The sequence below is a fragment of the Limulus polyphemus genome, unplaced genomic scaffold (genome assembly GCF_000517525.1).
Source record: "Limulus polyphemus unplaced genomic scaffold, Limulus_polyphemus-2.1.2 Scaffold3659, whole genome shotgun sequence".
Taxonomy (NCBI): Eukaryota; Metazoa; Arthropoda; class Merostomata; order Xiphosura; family Limulidae; genus Limulus; species Limulus polyphemus.
Window position 1 is genome coordinate 51,073 of NW_013669269.1, and position 10,159 is coordinate 61,231.

Consider the following 10,159-nt stretch of genomic DNA (forward strand, 5'->3'; position numbering starts at 1 on the left):
CTCAAAACATATTTTAAATAAGAGCACAGAATTAGTTTGGTAGAATAAACTAACGTTGTATACGAAAATTAGTCAGTTTTGTTTGATGACTTTAGATCAAAAGTGAAACCAAACATATATATTTGTAGATAAAAGAAAAAGAAAAAAAAGAGCTAACATCAAATAAAGATAAACATATCGTAATGGCTACGTACATTATATAAAGGTATCTTATCCAGCTTAATTTAAATAGTTTACCAAACTAGGGACTAATATATTAGGTTCTGTTGATTGTGCATAGTGCAGAGATCACGGATTGGGACTTCCCTCTCTGTCTCTCTCTCCCTGGAATCGAAACCCGGCGTCAAACATTTTGCCCTTTTAGTCTTGTGGCGTTAAAATGTTACTTTCAATCCCACTGTAAATTTGCAAAGAGTAGCCCATGAGTGAGGTGGCCATTTCAATTTTTATTTTGCTATTGGCTGTTAAAAAATAATGAAAAAATTAGCGATTTTCTTTTCGGGAAATTGAAAGCATTTCTGAATAAAAGGAAATATTGAAAAAATTAAATTCTAAAAACGTATAATATATTTGTTGGGAAATTCTCTTCACTTAAAAGTTAAACTAATTATCATATAGTTTTTAAAGCCAACAAGATCCATGCTACGCATGGCGCTGGCACCTTTGATAGTTTACGTAATGCATCCAGAGGTTTGAGAAATACCGTTTTGTTAGTCAAAGTAATTTTCAGGCATATTTTGAGATTTACGTGGCAAATGGCAAGGAGAAGAAACACCTTTGAAATTAGTTATAATTATTAGTATAACTGAATATCTCACAGAACTGTCATAATTAATGACGGTGGTTTAGTTAAAGAAAATTCAATACTTAATAATATCACTAAAGTCTAGAGAACTGTCACAGGAAACTCTTAGAAGAAAACCAAAACAAAGTTTGTTTGTTTGTAATTAAGCACAAAGCTGCACAATGGGCTATCTATGTTCTGCCCATCACGAGTATCGAAACGCGGATTCTAGCGTTGTAAGTCCGCAGACATACCGCTGTGCCACTGGGGGGGGGGGCACCAAAACAAAGTAATACGTTCACCAGTTATACAGAGAGCATAGAAAAGCAACAGATGAATTTCAGTGATAATAGGTAAGTCTAATATAATCATATACTCACGTAAGGGGATCATATTAACGGTTTATTATACAGTTTGAAAAGCTCAACAGTCACAATAATTATATAAATTGTCGTTAATGTATGTAAATATGTACAGTTAACTTGAATAACGTGTATTTTTTGTCCCATATCTATATGTTGTGTTAATAGAACGAGGAAGAGAGATGTTATGTACAAGTTTTTTTTTTTTTCAACTAACTGTTTCGAAGAAATTAGTATATCTTATGAATTACATAACAAAATTATTTCAAAAGTAACTTTCACACCAAAGTTGTGTTGCATTTGTATAAAAAAATAATATTAAGAAGAATTATACATATCATCATATTTAAACGTAGAAATGAATTTCTTCATATCTGAATTATGGTCTGCTGATAGACTTACTCTGTCTTTCGAAAGTCTTGGAGAGCACAGTCTTAGTTAATCAAACTTCGACTGTGTTTATAACATTGAAAACATATACTTTACACATCCAGTCTTAGTTACTCAAACCTCGACTGTGTTTATAACATTGAAAACATATACTTTACACATCCAGTCTTAGTTACTCAAACCTCGACTGTGTTTATAACATTGAAAACATATACTTTACACATCCAGTCTTAGTTACTCAAACCTCGACTGCGTTTATAACATTAAAAACATATATTTTCTACATCCAGTCTTAGTTACTCAAACCTCGACTGTGTTTATAACACTGAAAACATATACTTTACACATCCAGTCTTAGTTAATCAAACCTTGACTGTGTTTATAACATTGAAAACATATATTTTCCACATCCAGTCTTAGTTAATCAAACCTTGACTGTGTTTATAACATTGAAAACATATATTTTCCACATCCAGTCTTGGTTAATCAAACCTTGACTGCGTTTATAACACTGAAAACATATACTTTACACATCCAGTCTTGGTTAATCAAACCTTGACTGTGTTTATAACACTGAAAACATATATTTTCCACATCCAGTCTTAGTTAATCAAACCTTGACTGTGTTTATAACACTGAAAACATATATTTTCCACATCCAGTCTTGGTTAATCAAACCTTGACTGCGTTTATAACACTGAAAACATATACTTTACTACATCCAGTCTTAGTTACTCAAACCTCGACTGTGTTTATAACATTGAAAACATATACTTTCCACATCCAGTCTTGGTTAATCAAACCTTGACTGCGTTTATAACACTGAAAACATATACTTTACACATCCAGTCTTGTTAATCAAACCTTGACTGTGTTTATAACACTGAAGACATATACTTTACATATCTAGATTCGTTTAGTACCTATTATTCAAAACTGACAATTTCTTCATGTTTGAAACGACCAGTTGTGTAGCTTTGTGTTTAACAACCGACAAACAAATCTTAAGAACTCATTGACGTTATTCTTTAAAATGGCTTCATTTATACTCGGCTCTTAGACGCTTCTGTTGCCTTCTGGGTCAGGGATTTGCGTTTACAAGTCATGATATATGAGTGGCAACCTTAGGGCTTTTTTCCTTTTGACCGGTAAAAAAGGAGGTCAACCTGTTACAAAACAAAAAGGTCTTGTAGTATACATCCATTTCAGTAAATATTCCTCCGCATCCCCCGAAATTTTGGGAGAGCCCGAGCCAAAGGGCCTGATAAATTTAAGACCAGGGTATAGACATACAATTTAATTTGCTTGCACTAAAGGGCGGTTGCATTATACTGCTAAGTTAATGATATCAATCAGCCAGAATCGTAACTACAATTATAGGGAAATAAAAGTAGGAAGTCCAATACTTTTATGCGGGGGTGACGGCCATCTTTTGTGGTTACACCACTGACCCTTCTTTAACTGTTATTGAGTGACTATTTTAAATAAGCTATATAAACCAGCCGTCTTTAAAAGAAGGCACTCTTAAGAAGTATCTGAAATGGAAGTTATCTCTTTGAAAAGAGTAGTTAATTGGTTTTCTAACTAATAATTGCCGACTTATCAGTCAAACTGAAAAATACAATCTATAAATGAAAGTGCAAAACAACAATTTTACATAGACTTTTCCTTTAGTTTACTATTAATTACGCGTAAATCGTAACAGCTAGAAACATAAATTATGTTCGTTCAAAAAGTTCTGCGGACTTACAAAGCTAGAAACCGGGTTTCGATACCCGTGGTGGGCAGAGCACAGATAGCCCATTGTGTAGCTTTGTGCTTAACTTCAAACAAAACAAAAAAAAAGTTCAATAAGTAGCGCAGAGTCATCTATTGATAACTATATTAAATATGAAAAAGAGATTATTAGAATGATATTCTGAAACACTAGATGGAAATTTCCACGTTCTGATAATTTTTAGAAAGTGATTTCGAATAAAAAAATGATTGAAGTTTGGAATGGAAAACCGTATTCTAGTTAGCAACACGTTATTTATCTTCTTTTATTTTTTAAACATTTGTAAGAAACAGTTATTACCATGTTCTCATATATGATAAATTGTACCTTAGTCAATATCCTAAGTTTGTCAGAATATCTTATGTTTTTAAATGCTTGATATAAATATCCAAATATATAATTTTATATAAAAATCTAAGTCAGTGTTACATTTTCGAATTTTTAACAATCAATAAATTTATGTAATCCTGTACATAACATTAATAACGTCGTCACTCTGATATAATAATTCAATCATATGTTCAGTTAAATTGTTGATGTTATATAAAATGTATCCATTAATCTTATTCGGCTTAGGATTATCATTATAAGCTCAGTTTATGAATAGTATTCTATCTAGAGGCGAAAGTATAATGATCATAGTTCTATATAGGGCCTCTTAATGACACGTCATGGGTCCATTTACATTTTTGTAAAGCATCATTTTAAATTGTTTGATAACGCAGTTTCATAAGACAATCGATTTTATTAAACTGCTGGGCCCGGCATGGCCAGGTGGTTGTGGCACTCGACTCGCAATCTGAGGGTCTCGAGTTCGAATCTCCGTCCCACCAAACATGCTCAAAAAACAAACAAACAATTAACCTGCTGAAAAATAACCGAACTTCATTTGAACCGCATTAAACGCACGTCGTATGAATTATAAAGCAGTTATATTTACGATTGTGTCCTTTGTTTTGTTTCTTGTAAAGCTACACCATGGGCTATCTGTGCTGTGCCTACTAACGGGTGTCGAAACCCGATTTTTAGAGGTGTGATCCCGCAGACTTACCACTGATCCACTGGAGGGGGAGGTCACGGTTGTGTCTTTTCCCTTTCTCTTTTCTTAGTAGCTTCATTTACGTGCTATAATGTGACTGTCAATTCCACTTTACGTTGGTAAAGGAGTAGCTCAAGAGTTGGCGGTTGGTGGTGTTGACTAGCTGTCTTTCCTCTAGTCTATCGTTTCTAAATTAGGAACGGCTAGCGCAGATAACCTACGAATAGCTTTGCGTGAAATCAAATAAATAAACAAACAATTTTGTTACCAACTCAAACTAACTGGCATGGCAATAAACATGAAAAAATATGTGGATGAACTTATAGTGAATGTTGGGTATCAAAAATCATGTAAGATATCTTCTCGCACTTATTGTTTTCAAAGAGTGAAACCTCCTCATTCCTGAAAACCACAACTTAAAGTGTAAAATGTGTTTATAAAGATTGTTATATCAATTTTTCTGGCTTAAGCTTTTAAGAAAAATAAATTAAATTAGACCCTAGATTAGACCCTTATATTTATTCTGGGGAATGAATGAGAAATAGCAATAAGACAAGAGTTCTATGAAACTTGTCCTCCAGTGGTTCCGGCTGTTGGATTACGTGCTGAAATTCGAAGTTCGATTTCTCGCGGTGGACAACATGCAGATTGCCCGCCATCCAGTGGCACAGCAGTATTTCTGCTGATATATACCGCTAGAAATAGGGTTTCGATACCCGTGGTGGGCAAGAGCACATATAACCCACTGTGTAGCTTTTCACTGAGACAAAAATAAAAACAATTGTTGAAACTATCAGTAATTAGTGGACTGCAGCAATGTTGGGATTGGCAAAACATATCCATTAAAAAAGTATATAAATATGTGTTGAAATCTACTAAAGTCATGCAGTGGCTTTTAAGCCTAACTTACATAAATCAAAGTTTATTTAAGACTATTTGAAATATTGACTAAAAGTTACACAGAATTATCAAAATACTTTCGCATGCTAAGTCATGTTTAAATGTCATTTCTACATAGTTCAAACTTCCCTGGCTCGGAATGGCTAGGTGGTTAGAACGTTTAACTAGCAATCTGAGGTTTTGCGGGTTCGAATTCTCGTCCAACCAAACATGCTCGCCCTTTCAGCCGTGCGGGCGTTATAAAGTGACGGTCAATCTCACTATTCGTTGGTAAAAGAGTAGCCCAAGAGTTGGAGGGTGGGTGGTGATGACTAGCTGCCTTCCCTCTAGTCTTACACTGCTAAATTAGGGACGGCTAGCGCAGATAGCCCTCGTTTAGCTTTGTGGGAAATTCCAAAACAAACAAACAACCGGTAGAGTCCGCATATTGCACCATATTGAGTAGTCTTATGTTTTTGCGTGTTATAACACTCAATGTAAAAAAGTAGCTGAAAGCGTTCAGTTTTTATTGTGAAATACATAGGGATTCTCAGCAGTAATTATTCATATTAATTGCAATATTGATAATATTTGTGTTTAATTTTCTTATGACTGGTATTATATCATACAAAGCCGTGGAAAACAAGCCACTTGGTGCATAAATAGATTAGAAAAGTCTGTTTAAAATTCCGATAGGGTTCATTGGTAACTTTATCGTAACTATGCAAAGAGTTATTAGAGCTGAGTGTAGAACCAGTTTGACTACATTATTTGAAGGGATGTGATGATGAAAGCATAAAAGATATCACCACCGAGATATTACAAGTGCAGTTGTAATCTGCCATTGTAAACATTCTCAAGTTATCTGGGTTCATATCCAAAACTATTTTGTTAGTTTTGTTACACAAAATGATAAAAGTAAAGAAAAACTCTTCAAACCACTTGACATGGGTACAACGTACTTTCTTTGTAAGAGTTCTGTTAGAGCTTTTTGTACGTTTTTTTAAACATCTAAGTCATAGGAGTAACCAAGAACGAAATAAAAAGTGGTAAAATTAAATCAACTGAAGGTTATTGTTTTAAAAATAAATAAATAGATAAGATTATTAACAAATAAAGTGAAAAGCGAATAAAATCTAAGAATGAAAAGAACAAATATAAAACATATTTTAATAATCTATTGTATACAGTGCAATACGGTTTGTAGCACATAGGTCCTGGACCGAATCGCTGAATTTGTTTCTTTGTTTTTCGCACAAAGCTACTTAAAGGAATATCTTCTCATAGCCGCCCTAGTTACGATCTGGAAGATTAGAAGGAAGGCAGACAGTTAACAGCACCCATCGTCAACTCTTGGGCTACTTTCGTCTGACCGAATAGTGGATTTGACCGTCACTCTTATAGGGCACACACGGCAAATTTAATTCTATCGTCATATTAAGCACCCGGTTTAGCGTTTAATTTTGACTCAAAAGAAAAACTTGATTCACTGTGTTCTGAATACATTAAGAAACATGACAATTTTCGTTTAATTAAGACGTGACTGAAAGCTAAAGGCTCGCTGACCCACTTTTTTCGTGTCCTTGGTAGCCTTAAAATTTGGGGTTCCTTTAGGCATTTTATACTTTGTGGGACACATGCTTGTGATTAAACCGATCACTCGCACTTGTCTAGATTTTTCTAGTTGCATGTTATTAACATGCATATTCTATGGAAAGATGTGGGTTCAAAAACAAGAATTCTGACAACGGGAGCGATATATAACTATCCTGTTTAGATTATCATGAAATAATTATACCCTAGACAAGTGGTTTACTAATTCCCTAGCGAATATTTTTGCACAGTTCGATAAACTGTATATATATTATTTGAATCGTCAAGTCTTATAGGTTATATGACCAAGATGTTGATTCCTGATACATTCGTATGAGAAATGATTCGTACTGAACAACAATAGCAGCAAAAAATACACAAGCTCAAGACTCCATTTTGTCTAGTATAGTACTAACTGTGAAAGATCATGAAATGTATTCACAGATACATTATTCGTTCTTTGATTTAATCTAATTTAAAATTTGATAAAAGATATATTTGAATTGCCTCTTTGCAATGTATTTATAAAATATACTAGTATTTTCAGCGTTACATTTCAAAGAATAATGCATTTGTATATTGTGTTTCTCAGACAATAATCTTTATATTTTCATACTTTGTGAAGTGCATGCTGTTAAAACACTAAGGTTTACGGTTAGTCGAATCGCTTCACTTGGACTGAAATACTAACACTTAATCATGGGTTACGTGGTCGCGGGTATATTAATGATTCTTTGATTTAATTTACTTTAAATGTTGATAAAAAGAATATAACTGAATTGCATATTTTTAAATCTGTCTTACCGAAGAAGACAGAATGTGGCTTCTGTGTCTGACTGTCTATGATATAAACTTTATAAGACACATAGTTAAAGTTAGGGTATTCATATTATTTCATACAAAGATATACCTATGAATTTCTGTGTAATCGGACTGTTGAAACGGGAACTGAGAAATCATCATCCTCGTACACTTCAGGTAACGGTAGCACGCTTAGGACATGACAAGTCTTACGACGGAGCTTTTTAAAATGGAAACTAAGCTGCAAGATTATTGTAAAGATATAAAGACAGACTGTAACGACGTGGTAAGGCTCTAAATACGTTCAGTATAATCTACTAACTCCCTGTATAATTTACTTTCCCGTTTGAAAAAAAAGCAACAACAAACAAAGATTAAGTTAAAGAATAATAATTGTGATGCTGTCACCAGAATATAATAGGACACTACATCTCTTGCAAACAGGGCCTGTTCTTGGTCTACTTTAAGGGTCAAAAGATGGCCCCAATTTAGGCGCCAGTTTCTCTTGGTAATTTATTTCCTATGATATATTTTCTCGTCTTGAATTTGAACCTGAGATCTGTCACACGCAAGGCAAGTCTTCTACTAACTGATATAAAGGGTTAATCCACTAGAACTTGCTAGTAAGGCATTTTTGAACAACTCAAGGCACTGTAATATTCTTAATCTACATTAATAAGTCATATTTTACTTTTTAGATGTATTTTGCTTTGATCTTTTGTGCAAAATATTTAATGAAAAATATATATTAAAAGTACTTTAAACTCTAAAAATTTGGAAAATCGCAGAATCATGAATGTAAACAGTTCGCAGATCCCTATATGTACGATGGAGAAGAAAGGTACCTCCATCCCCCTTCGAGATTCCTGCACATTTTTTTTCTTTTTTTAACCTATGCTTATGATCGGTAAATTTTGAAAAATGATTTTTATTGCTGGATACGATAGACGATTTTCAGTTTTGTACGATAACACCTAGCAGGGAGATTGTACAGCACAGCGTGAATAAACTTTATTATACAAAACAGATTATATTATCTTACCTTGTTTGATAGACAATCTTTATACCAAAAATTAAGACACGTTATTGGAGAGAAAAGTTTGATTTTCTCAGCAGTCTGAAAAATAACGTAAATATGTTTACAGGAAGATTTGTGAATGTAATCTTACAAATACTAGGTTATTATAAATAACTTTATTCGAAATAGTCTTAGTAACAATTTTAGCATTTTCAATCTGGAAAATATGCAAGAGACAGGTCAGAAGCCTAAAGATTCACTGTTATTTACCTTCGACCTTCTGACCCCAAAGAAAGCAACCAGTCAGTAGCACCTACAGCCTACACGGCTATTCTTAACCGACTAATACGTTTACTTATCACTTTTATGTAGTAATGATTACAGTCTAGAGGAGATTTTAGCATTTACCAAAGCTTTTCTCCTTCCAAATATGGGGGCCCATTTTCAGTACTTGTCAGTGCGAAGTCTACGTAGCGTAGGGCCGACCCTAATCTCGAGCCACTGACTTCAGAAACAACGTACTGCTAAACACACACGCACATATGTATATATATATATATATATATATCGCGTACTCGAACCTTGGAACTTTTTATTCGCAGCCTGACACGATAACAACTAGGCCACACCCATTTTAACCAAAAGCTTAGGAAAAACAAACAATATTGTGACCAAGTTATATACACCAAGTTATCTCTAAATCTGCTATTTACGATTTGTACCTGTTTAAACAAACTAAATTTCATCAGTCTAGATAAAAAATAAAACCAGAACCAGAATGATCACTATTTTGATTTATAAATTATTAAGGCTCGGCATGGCCAGGTGGTAAGGGCGCTCGACTCGCAATCTGAGGGTCGTGGGTTCGAATCCCCGTCACAACAAACATGCTCGCCCTTTCACCCGTGGGAGCGACATAAAGTGTCGGTCAATACACTATTTGTTGGCAAAAGAGTAGCACAAGAGTTGGCGGTGGGTGATGATGACTAGCTGCCTTCCCTCTAGTCTTACACTGCTAAATTAGGGACGGCTAGCCCTCGTGTAGCTTTGCGCGAAATTCAAAACAAACCAAACCAAACCAATTTAAGTTATTGTAACAGTATATGAACAGAATGTAATTAATATGTATACAATACATGAGAATTAATAAAAATACCAATTATTGTGGATTTGCATGTGGATTTGTTGTTTTAGCACAAAAATATACAATAGGTCATCTGCGCTTTATCCACCACAGGAAATCTAACACCGGATTTTACCATTGTAAGTCCGAAAAGATATAGTAAAATATTAAATCAAAGCTGTAAATAGACAAGTATAATAGATATATTGTAGAAAACTGTCGACAAACGTAATATCAATTATAAGTTACCAACAAACACATGAACGACCATATTCTTGGCTGCTCTAATTTAAAATAAATAACAACTTTACGAGCGTGAGAACAGTACCAGAATACACGGCTTTGGTTCCGTTGGACTATTTGCATACTTTCACTATGACTCAAATATGTATT

The 10,159-nt window shown here is 34.1% G+C and overlaps 1 protein-coding gene across 5 annotated transcripts in view; it reads right to left on the minus strand.

The window, feature by feature from the left end:
• LOC106469790 (acidic mammalian chitinase-like) overlaps nt 1-9,156 on the minus strand; it is a 47,515-nt gene extending 38,359 nt beyond the window's left edge. The window contains exons 1-2 of one of the 5 annotated variants that reach the window (XM_022398353.1): nt 9,052-9,141; nt 8,668-8,742 (exon numbers count right to left, since the gene is read on the minus strand). The gene's annotated coding sequence lies outside the window, so the exon portion shown is untranslated. Of the gene's footprint in view, nt 1-237; nt 304-2,459; nt 2,559-4,364; nt 4,698-8,667; nt 8,743-9,051 lie in introns of those variants that run through there. The other 4 variants (XM_013930300.2, XM_022398354.1, XM_022398355.1 and 1 more) reach the window with 4 other exon arrangements.
• Nucleotides 9,157-10,159: the final 1,003 nt, after the last annotated feature.